Here is a 10,683-nt window from a genome sequence, read left to right on the forward strand (position 1 = left end):
ACATGTTTTCTGTGAGTCCCCATCCTGTACGCACCTGACGCTTGGTTCTGCCCATCTTTGCAAACCTGTCCTTCCCTCCTGTGTACTGAGCTTGTGTCCGGCCTCTTCCCCCAGGGACTAGAGCAGCAGCCCTGGAAAAATGGAAAGGTATCCAGAGTAGCAGAGAGACTGGAAGTCAGCTTTGGGTCACTCACCATGCCAATGGCAGGTTCTAACCTCTCAGAGCCTCTATATCTTCATACTTAAATAATTTCATGATTATTTTTCATTTTTCTAAATTTTATGATTTAAAATTTTATGATTTATGATGACTCTATAGTACATTGATTATGCATACAGTAAAAAGTAGATGGTATTTATTACCATTCAATCAAATTTCCCCCAAGGACTTAGATGTGAAATGGAATTGTCAGGTTTTCCTACTTGGGGCCGACTTTGAAATATTCCTCCACCCTCGGGTGTTCTTGGAAGCACACTCTTGAATCCTATCTCTTGGCTTTTGCCTGTACCAGCCTGTGCAGGCTCTACAAGGGGGAGATTGATACTCAGCCATTCATTACTCTCCACAAGCTGACCGTGGGGTACTGAGAAAACACCAGGATATTTTTGAAGCATATTGCACTGCGGTGTAGTAATAAAAGGATTTTCTCCCCTCTTTCCTTTGCAAGATTAAATTTAATAAAAAATACCATTGATTCTTTTTGTAGAAGTCAAAAAAATGATTTTAATTATTATAAAATGAAAAATATAACTGCCTACATCTTCCAGCCAATGAATCATCTCCCCATAGGCGAAGCCACATGGAAAGTCTTATCCTAGTCAGAAAGTATCATGGTGAGAATATCATTATTTCTTAATGCAGTGGCCTGGGCATTCATTAATTTTGTCAGAAAATCTTTATAAGAAATAGCTTTTTTTTTAATGAAATAAGACGGGTTATTATACACTGCACTTTATTGCTTGCCTCTTCTTAATCATGCTAAGAAAGTATTCAAATATTTTCATTTTCAAATGTAAATTGTGCTATACAGTATAGTGATATGCCTTTTTAATACCTTTCTCTGGTAGTAGTGGTACTTTTAAAGTCTCTTCTACTGGCTTCATATCTCTTCCAGGAAAGCATGCTCAAAGTTGAGTAAAGAGGGTTGCCTGGAGAGCTATGGCAATCCGAGATGGCATGTCTTCACCAAAAGTCTTATTGTGAAGATGCTCTAATTCAAGATATCTGTACTTGCACAATCAGGGATTTTTTTTTTTTTTTGAGAGCCCTTAATTGTTTAGCTTGCTGCATTTTAAACCATTACATTTTTTTTTTCTGGTGTACAAGAGAAAACAACAGAAACAAAGTGCATTTGCTCAGACAACTCACTCGCCACGATTCAGTTTGATCCCATTCATAGAAAGAGTAGCAGATTGTTGAATATGAGTTTAAGAAAGAATCTCAAACATCTTTTAGAATTCATAGCCCCCATCCCTGTCCTAACTCAACATGCACACATTGTTTATAGATGAGAGCATGGGAATGCTGGGGGCTAGGGGATGAGACTTTCCAAGGCCAGAGAACTCTTGTCTTTCCCATTGCTAGGGTCTCCTTGCTGGAGGCTCTGTTGTCCCTAGGTCTCCACCTGATTTGAGTGTCTCTCCAATCCCTCCATTGATTTACTAGGGTTTTGAATTAAAATTGAAGATACTTCCCTGCAGATATTTGTAACAGAGGATTAGTGTGAGGTTCACAGGGTTCTTAAAAACCTGCTAGACTATCAAAAACAGTTGTTCCCTACATGTGATAGAAAAATGAAAAAAAAAAAAAAAAAGGCTTTCATCGGTGTTCTTCTGGGTGCTTTCAAACATTGCTCAGGACCATTGATCTTGAGCCTGTTCTTGTCACCTGAGTCCTGTAGCCTCCAAGATGGTTTCTGTCCATGATGCTGTAGCAATTGGGCTTCTGCATGGCTCAGGAGACATTTCAGAGGGATGTATCTCACCCAAGATGCTTTGTAGGCCTCAGGGATATTACTTCTGAAGAGTGAAGATCTCCAAAGGATGGTGGGAAACCAAGTGCCAATTTCAAAGTCACAGCCAGATGTTGTGAAGCTTGAACCATGTGTTCATTTATCTTTACCTTCTCTCAACATTGATTGATTTCCAGCTGTGTAATGGCCACTGGACTAAGGGCTAAGCATTCAGTCAGAAAGATAGACATACTACATTGTTTTCTAAGAGCTGGTTGTGTGACTGACAACCAACTAGTAGTTTGTATCCTAATAAGTAGGATCAATGGGAAATTCAGTGTCTTCTGGGAATGATAGAAAAGGGTGTCTAACCTGAGAGTAGGATACGGTCACTTTAAACCTGAAGGGTGAATAGGGATTAGGAAGGTCTAGTTTGTGAGGAAGAGTCAACCAGAGGCATGAAACAGCTCTGCAACAGAAAGGTAGATTGAAGGAATTCCAAAACTCCTGCGTGGCTGGAGTGTCCAGAGCCTAAAAGGGGATGGCACATGATGAGTTCAGAGGTGGAGACATTTTGAATTTGATCACCAGCCCAGATTTTTAGGATACAACATAATACTTACAACATGGCTGATACTTTAAAGATACTTCTAAAATCACTTAACATCCTACTGGGATGGCCATCCATAGAACAGAGCAGCACAAGGGAAATTATGTAAGGTGATGAAATAATGGGGAAGAAGAAAAAAGTTCTAATGAGAAGTGAGCACATAGAGAGAGGGAACTCAGGATGGTTCGTCATATTGGGTGATGACTACGTGGATTAAACTTGCCTGAAAATTGGCAGAAAGGTCCCACAAAATGTGGTTGCTTTTTCCCATTGAATTATTATTCTATGAGAGGAAGAGATGTGGTTGCTGATATCAGATACTTCTCATGGTATCAGGTGTGTCTACGTCTTTGTTACTCTTCAGTATTCCCCTTGGGTCTTTGCCTGTGACTGGGAAGACATCTCTACATGTGAAGCAGCGGAGACACTTCTGATAGCAAAGCTTCAAGTGTAGTGTTTCTCATAAATCACCAATATTAGAATTACTTGGTTGTGATTGTTAAAAATGCAAATACCCGAGCCCTATGTAAACCCTACTGATTTAAAGGGGATGAGTCCCTGGACTCCGTATGTGCAACAACCTCCCCAAATGCTTCTTAGGTCCACACGATTTTGGGAAATATTGATTGGGAAATATTTAGTGTGCCTGTACTTATATTTATGCAGGATGAAGAATAAAATAGGCTGTAATTGCACCAGCCTTGGGGGTAATCAAGGAGTATTTCAGACATGATTTAGTAAGGGAAGCTGCCTGCCAGGATCTGTTTGTCACCAGTGTGCAATGCAATAAGGAACTTGTGCCAGACTATAAATCAGTTACTTCACTAAACCAATGCTTAATTCAGCTGATTTTTTTTTAAACTAGTAAAACTTTCCCGATGCAGGAAACACTACGTAGATTTACATCGTGGCACCAATTCCTGATTGCATTGCAGACAGACCTTTGTTTAGCTCTAGTCAAAGGCACAGTAGACATGTGGTCTTCTGAAAGGCTTAAAAAATGTAAAATACTTTGGAAAATGGCTCAAATATATGGAAAGAGATTCCACAATCAGAAAGAACGGATGCTTACCTGCCTGTAAAATATAGCAGTGGCTTGACCAGTTGGCTGTAACTCAACTCACGTAACACCATATCAGTTATAATTATTGTGGGACACAATACATTTGCTGTGTTAGGTGAGGTGGCTAGAGTCAGAATGCCTGTGGCCTTCAAAGGGCTTCTGAGGGCCCAGTCCACATTTCCTGGGATAATGGGACCCTCCAGGTGGGCTGCTCCCTTGTTCTGATCAGCCACTTGGGGGAAGCTTTTGTTTTGCACTAAATAATATATCAACATTAAACTTTTATTCTCAGGCCATAGGTCTCTGGGTCTCAGGGAAGTAGACACTGGGAAGAGTAGAAAGTTTCCAGTCTGGAGTGGTTGGGTGATCACAGTGGCTGAGCCTTTGGGAAGAAGAGCTGAGTAGCTACTCTCTGTGGAGGTGTGCAGCCTTTGTAGAAGGGCAGAAGCGCTGCATGGGGAAGAAGCCAAGCCTACGTCAATACAGAGCACCATCCTGTGACTTGTCATATCCACAGATGGGGGATCCATGAGACACAGGCAATTCTACTCATAACTATGATGCATCAGGATTGTTAAAAACTTTCCAGGCATTTTACCTGTAATATCTCATTGCAGCTTGCAACAACCTGGTGACCAGGTATTACTTCACTGAGAGGAAACTGTGTCCAAGTTTCTTTTTGTGTGTGTGTGTGTGTCCAAGTTTCTATGTGGAGTAAATGGCAGAGAAAGGATTGGAAGCAAGATTTGCAACCCCTCCCCTCCCCGCCCCGGGAGAGGCTTGCTCCTAATCAGGAGGTCAGAAGCCCCGAGGCACTGAAACTGAAGTAGGTGTGTCATTGCTTTATTCCAACATCAGTGCTCAGGTCTACGGAGCAATTTATGACATTTACCTGATGGAGCGATAGACATTTAGGAACGGTTGCCTGGAGAGTGAGAGGAGCACTTTATTCAGGTTGGGCCGTGCCTTCAAGGATTGAACCCTTGGGGTTGTTCTTGAGTGTTACATTTACAGATGTTTTATGCCATCTCACTGAAAGTTTTTCCCATATTTACAGTTTTAGAGACTTTGTATATAAACATTTTACAAGCAGACAATTAAACGAAATATCATTATTAAATATCAAATTTCTGATTGCATTTGTATCTCCTTCATCATTTTCTTAAGAGGCCAGAGAGGGATGATTGGAAATGTCACATACCCAGAGACAGTCATCGTGGTCCAGACGAAGAAAGGCCCCAAAAGTGCATCTGACATTTATGAATTATTGTCTCCAGGAAAAGCATTTACTCAGAACACAGTTGTTACACCTTGACAGATGTTTCTATCTTCCAAGCTATTAATTTCAAAATATTAATAATTTGTATCAATCTGTAGACTTGCAAACAATTTGTAGAAATGTAAGTTTATATCTTAATTATGTGCCTTGGTTTGAAATTTAGGTCAGAGCATGCACATTTTATTTGTAAATGTTTTCCTTCACAGGAACCTAGCACTTATAAAATTGAAAGCTTTAGGCTCATCTCATTTGGAAGCTATTTTGTGACGATCACCGAGTTTCAAAGGTAGCAGAGCACTTCACATCAATATTATTTTAAAGTTAAATCTAGAAACCTGACTGGGAGTAACATTTGACTTAGGTGCTGTATAGATTTCCACTCATTTGCAGCCTTTCCTATTAAATCATGGCATGATAATATCCCAGATCTGGGGGAGGGATTTACCTGGCATGCTTAGATAGAGCCACACACACATAAATATCCTGAGGTGTATGTATCATATGTAGCTTTACATTTGTGTAGTGAAATATATATTTTATATCTGTATGATATATAAAAATATTTCTATGAATTTCATGTATAGTTTCACGGATTCCAAAACTTGGTCAACTGAGAATTAGAGTAAATGAAGGTTAAGAACCTGCACCAGGTATGTAACGGCTTTGAGATTGAGCCAAGTTGGGGCTCCATGAAACTACTCTCGTTGCATGAGTAACTCCCAGGGAAGTGCTCCCACTGCATGAATAACTCCTGCGGAGGTGCTCCCACTGCATTACAGCTCCCAGGGAAGTGCTTCCACTGCATGAATAGCTGCTGCAGAAATACTCCCACTGCATTAGTAGCTCCTGCATAGGTGCTCCCACTGCATTACAGCTCCCAGGGAAGTGCTCCTGCTGCATGAGCAGCTCCAGGGAAGTGCTCCCATCGCTTTAGTACAGCAGAAAGCCTCTATATGCTGGGTTCATTGTGAGGGTTTATGGACTCCTGCAACTTGGCAAGCTTAGCCAACGAGAATGCATCTTTTTAAATAATGTATATTAATTTTATAACAGCTTGACTATTGGGTTAATAAAGAAAGGTAGAGGACTTCAAACAAGTACAAACAACTCTCAGAAGCATGTAATATCCTAAAGATTACAAAGAGGAACAGGAAGAAAAAGTTGGCACTGTGACAACTAGTCAGGGGCAAGGGAGGGCTTTATTCCTGCTAAAGAACTAGAAAATCATCAGTAAAGATGACAGAAATCCCATTTTGTTATACTAAGGGGCTGGGCCGTGTAAGTGGATGCAGGATGAGGAACCAGTGTGTGTACCTGCAGGGGATGCTTTCTGAGGAGCCCCAAGGGTGTGGTGCTCAGGGGAGGGCCCAGAACTGGGGGCCCAGCAGATCCTTCTATGACGATGGGGGCCCCTAAACAAGGCTTGGAGAACATGTTTTTACTGATGCGGAGATAGGCCTCCCGTTCCAACAGATCTTTTCAGGAAAACATCTGATTTTATGGGACACTGTTCTTTTACATAAGGACTCCGTGCACATCAGATAGGGCTGAGCCAAAGGATATAAATTCGGGCCCTGCTGAGGTTATTGTCTACGTGGAAAACCCAATAACACCCAGTATTACTAGAGTCCCTCTTCTGACAAGCTTAGATACATTCTATGAAGAAAAAATGCTTTCTGAACACGCCGTGATGAAAGACCACAAACATTCAAGGCGATCGTGATGCATGCTATTTTTTTTTTTTTTTTTTTTGCCATTTTACTTAAGAAGCATCTTTATGCCTCAACAGTTTATGTTCCTGTGCTAGGGAAACAAGTTTCATAAAATGTAAGTACAAAGCACACACTGGGAAATTCAAAGCACACACACTGAACTACTCTTTTGGAGACGGGGATGTTTACAAACTTGTTGAGTGACACTGTGAGAAGTCAATGCTGATCCACTTCCAGGGCGAAGTGGCTCCTGGACACCTAAGCATGTGGGGCCCTGTCAGAATGGGACACTTCTCCCTGCGATTTTTCCAGACTGCGCCTACAGTTTTGTTTGCATTGAAGTTTGGCCCCAGGGACCGAGCCAGTGGGACCGAAACCCACTGGTTTCCTAAGGCACCAGCTGCACACTGTGCCTGCAAATCGGACCCTAGGGTGAGGCTGCACCGTTGGACACCAGACACCCAGCTCCCTCAGGACTCTTCAGGGCAGCGCCCTCTGTAGGCTGCTAGGGAAAGAGAAGGTGGTTTTCCTTAATGGCAAACGATGCAGCAGAGGATGCTCACAGGAGGCCGAGTGCTACCTAGTGGTAATTTATGCCATAAGCATGGACCTAAGTCCATCTTCCCAGCACATTTTGAAGATGGGACACATGCTGAGGTCATGTGACGTTGCAGACAGACAATGCAGCCGTCCAAGTGCAGCCTTGGAGCTCAAAGGCCAGGGTATTTAGGGGGTCTGGGTTCCCACGGTGTCTGGGAAAAGCTAAGGTTGGGTTTCTAAATAGAAAAAGTCTAAAATTCTTTTTCCCAAGGGAATAGCTTGCTGAAACTGCCCAGTGCAAAGCCCTTGAGGCTGCTACCGCCACTGGTGGCCCAGAACTGTCACATCTGCCTGCGGTCCACGTGGCAGGTGCACGGTGCTGGGTCCCACTCCGCGTATTCTTTGCATGAGACGTTGTCATTCATTCGTAGGGGTTGGAAGGGATGGGGGGAGGCACTTAATTCTCGGAACGTTCACCACTGATTTCCATGAACTCGACCACTGTGTTACTGAGTCTTCCGTGAGCGAGGAATGGTGCCAGGAGTCCACAAAAGCGAGCAGTTCTTGCTCACACAAAGCAGGGAGGGAAGACATTAAACCCAAGTTTCAAGCACCTGCTCTGGGATGCTAGACGATTCACTTACCTTTATTGATCTTCAATTACTTATGTCTTAAATGGGTACAAAAATAGGTTTGTAAATTTAATTAAAGGATGATTACTTTTTTTAAAAAAAAGGATGATTATTATTCTTTTTTAAAATTTAAGGTCCCAAACACAATACTAGAATGTGAATCTTATTTTTTTTAAGTGATACACAGCTGTCACCTTTCAAACCACATAAATAATAAATTAGGGTCTGTGTCACCGCGGAAGAGCAATCGGCAAGGAACGCACCTGTGCTGCACACGTAAAATTCGTTTAAAACATACAGAGCTTTCTGTTTTAACGCAATCTGGTTCTGGCCCTAACCTTACGTCTCCGCATTTCCTGGATATTGAGGTTTCCTCCCATGCATGACTCCATCCTGCGATACGGGCATTAGGATAACGTAGAAAAGCAAGTGCAGCGTCCGGGACAGTGACCAGCCTGAGGGGAGACGGCAAAGACGGGGACCGTTTGGCCACAGAGAACTCCGAGCAGAAAGTCCAAGGAAAGATTTTTTTAAATTTTCTTTAAATTGGGGGGGTTTTCTTTATTTCCAGTCTGATGTTGATAGAGCACTGCTAGGACAAACTGTACGTTTTGCTTATCTCAGGGTGTCGATACCAATCAGGGTGACTCACTAGCTTGCTGGGCCGCACCGCAAAGCCGCGCAGCCTGGGTGGCTGGCCCCAGAGACGTGCATTCACTGTCCTGGAGGCTGGAAGTCCAAGGTCGAGGTGTCCACAGGGTTGGCTCCTTCTGAGGCTGCGAGGGACACATCTACCCCAGACCTGTCTCCTTGCTTCTAGCACTTTCTTGGCTGGTGGCAACGTAAGTCCTATGTTCTCACCCCTGTGTGCCCCCTTCGTATAAGGACACTCGTCGCATCCGGTGAGGGGTTCCCTCTCCCAACACGACCTCATCTTAATCAACTACATCTGTAGGAACCTGCCTTTGGGTAAGTTCACGTTCTTGAGCACTGAGGGTTAGGACTTCGTCATGTGAATTGGAGGGGACACGCGTCAGGCACAACAGGACCACTTTATCCCACTTTGTGTCCCGGGACACCCCTCGGGGAGTGGGAAGAGTGGCGTGGGGCAAGGTGAAGAGCAGAGAGAAGGAGAAGCCTCAGTGTCTGAAAGTGATTCCCGGAGGAGTCAGGAGAGACCCAAGAACCTGCACGCAGCTGAACGACGTGTCGAGAGATTCTTTTTTGGTGACGTCGAGAAGGCCCTCCTGAGCAACTTGTGTGTTGTGGGGAGGATCTTTGGTGTTTCTTGGCTTGCAGCAGCACCACCCAACCCCTCCTCCCTCTTCACGTGGCCAACTGTCTGTCCTTGTCCTTGGGACGGTCTCCAAATTTCCCTTTTTATAAAGACAGCCGTCCTATGGGATTAGGGGCCCAACCTCCCCCAGGTTGACCTCATCTTGACTAACTGTACTTGGCACAACCCAATTTCAAAGTACATTCACTTTCTTACTTACCGGGCATTAGGACTTTATCACATGAAGTGTTGAGGATCACAGTTCACCTGTAACAAGAGCTTCTGTTGGGAGCTAAACTGTACTAAGTCCACCGAGCTCGCACAGAGGGACAGCGCCACCCTAACCACAGTGTGCTCACCTCCTGACGTTTGCATCAATGGACAGCAAGTGCTGTTAAAATGCAGGTTATAATGCGGTGCTTCTGGGATGGGATGGACAGCCTGCATTTCTGACAAGCCCGTGTTGGGGGTTGAGGGACCCCTCTGAGCAGCCAAGGCTTCTACTCCCTCAGGAGCATCTGTAGGCTGAAAAGAAAGATGTGCAAGGGACACCCAGGTTGAACAGGACTCTCAGCGGCTGTGCAAAGTCAGTGCTCATGGGATGCTGAGAGGAGCCCCGGATGCTCAGATACTGGGGAGAGATGCCAAACTGGTCTGCGTGCAGCTAAAGCAGGTACCCAGCTGCAGGCACATATGCTAATGATCGCTAATAAGCCCGTTCCATGACCTGATTTCTCTGTCCATCTCACATAACGTCATTAGTCGGACAGATTGCACGGGGCTGCTCGCTCTAATTAGCACGACAGCAGAGCCTGATGAGCGGCTGCAGAGTCGCTGAACTCAAGGCCTTGGAGCCAACGGAGCCCGGCCTCCTCCGTCCCGGGTGGGGGCCCTGGGCCCTGGGCCCTTTTCCCAAGGCCCTATTGCTGGGACTCCCCTGCCCCGATGCTCTGAGGCTCAGGACACCCGGGGCACCCAGGGGATGGCTGCGGTGAGATGCCACCCCTTGCCTTCCTAGGAAAGCTCCTGCTTTCCTCTGTTGTTAAGGGGTCCAAGCTGGAGGAAAAGAGGGACCAAATGCCAATAAGGGGAGAAATTCCCGGGGGTGAGCAGGCCTGAGCGGCCGGGGCAGTTGGCAGTGCTAGGAAGGGGCCCTCAGGAACCCCCACCTCCCTGTGGGGAGGCCCCCAGACCAGGGAAAGTGGGGATCCCGCGTTAAAATCCAGCTCCAGAAGCTTGGGTGGGAGACCAGGCCCCAGCAGCAGCCAGCGAGCCGCTTGTCCCTCACTAGCCGGGTGGCCAGGGACAAATCCCTACCATCTCCAAGCCTGTGTGCCATTGAGGAGCAAGGACTGACACTATTTTCTTTGTGAGGTTTTGGAGAAGATTAAGTGAAGTTACTTATGTGCACGACAGCGTGCAGTCCACGCAAGCTCTGCTCGAGGGCCACCAAGCGAGCGTCTCCATGCAGCTTTGTAATATCCTAATTACGAGCTATTAAAAATGTACTTTTCTTTCTTTTAGGTGCAATTGCTCTTCTGAAGCGGGTCTGCCATGGATGGTGGTCGCAATTTCTTTGCTGGGAGTGGGAACAGGGTGTGTTCGTGGTAGCCACACTC

The 10,683-nt window shown here is 45.1% G+C and overlaps 1 long non-coding RNA gene across 1 annotated transcript; it reads right to left on the reverse strand.

Annotated features, from left to right (window-relative positions):
- Positions 1–1,246: 1,246 nt before the first annotated feature.
- Positions 1,247–2,653, reverse strand: LOC111090793. Its single transcript, XR_005372889.1, has 2 exons — positions 2,576–2,653; positions 1,247–2,483 (listed from the first exon to the last, which is right to left on the reverse strand). It is a non-coding gene; the product is annotated as an uncharacterized LOC111090793 (long non-coding RNA).
- Between the last annotated feature and the right edge of the window lie 8,030 nt (positions 2,654–10,683).

Source organism: Canis lupus, chromosome 18, assembly GCF_011100685.1.
Source record: "Canis lupus familiaris isolate Mischka breed German Shepherd chromosome 18, alternate assembly UU_Cfam_GSD_1.0, whole genome shotgun sequence".
Classification (NCBI taxonomy): Eukaryota; Metazoa; Chordata; class Mammalia; order Carnivora; family Canidae; genus Canis; species Canis lupus.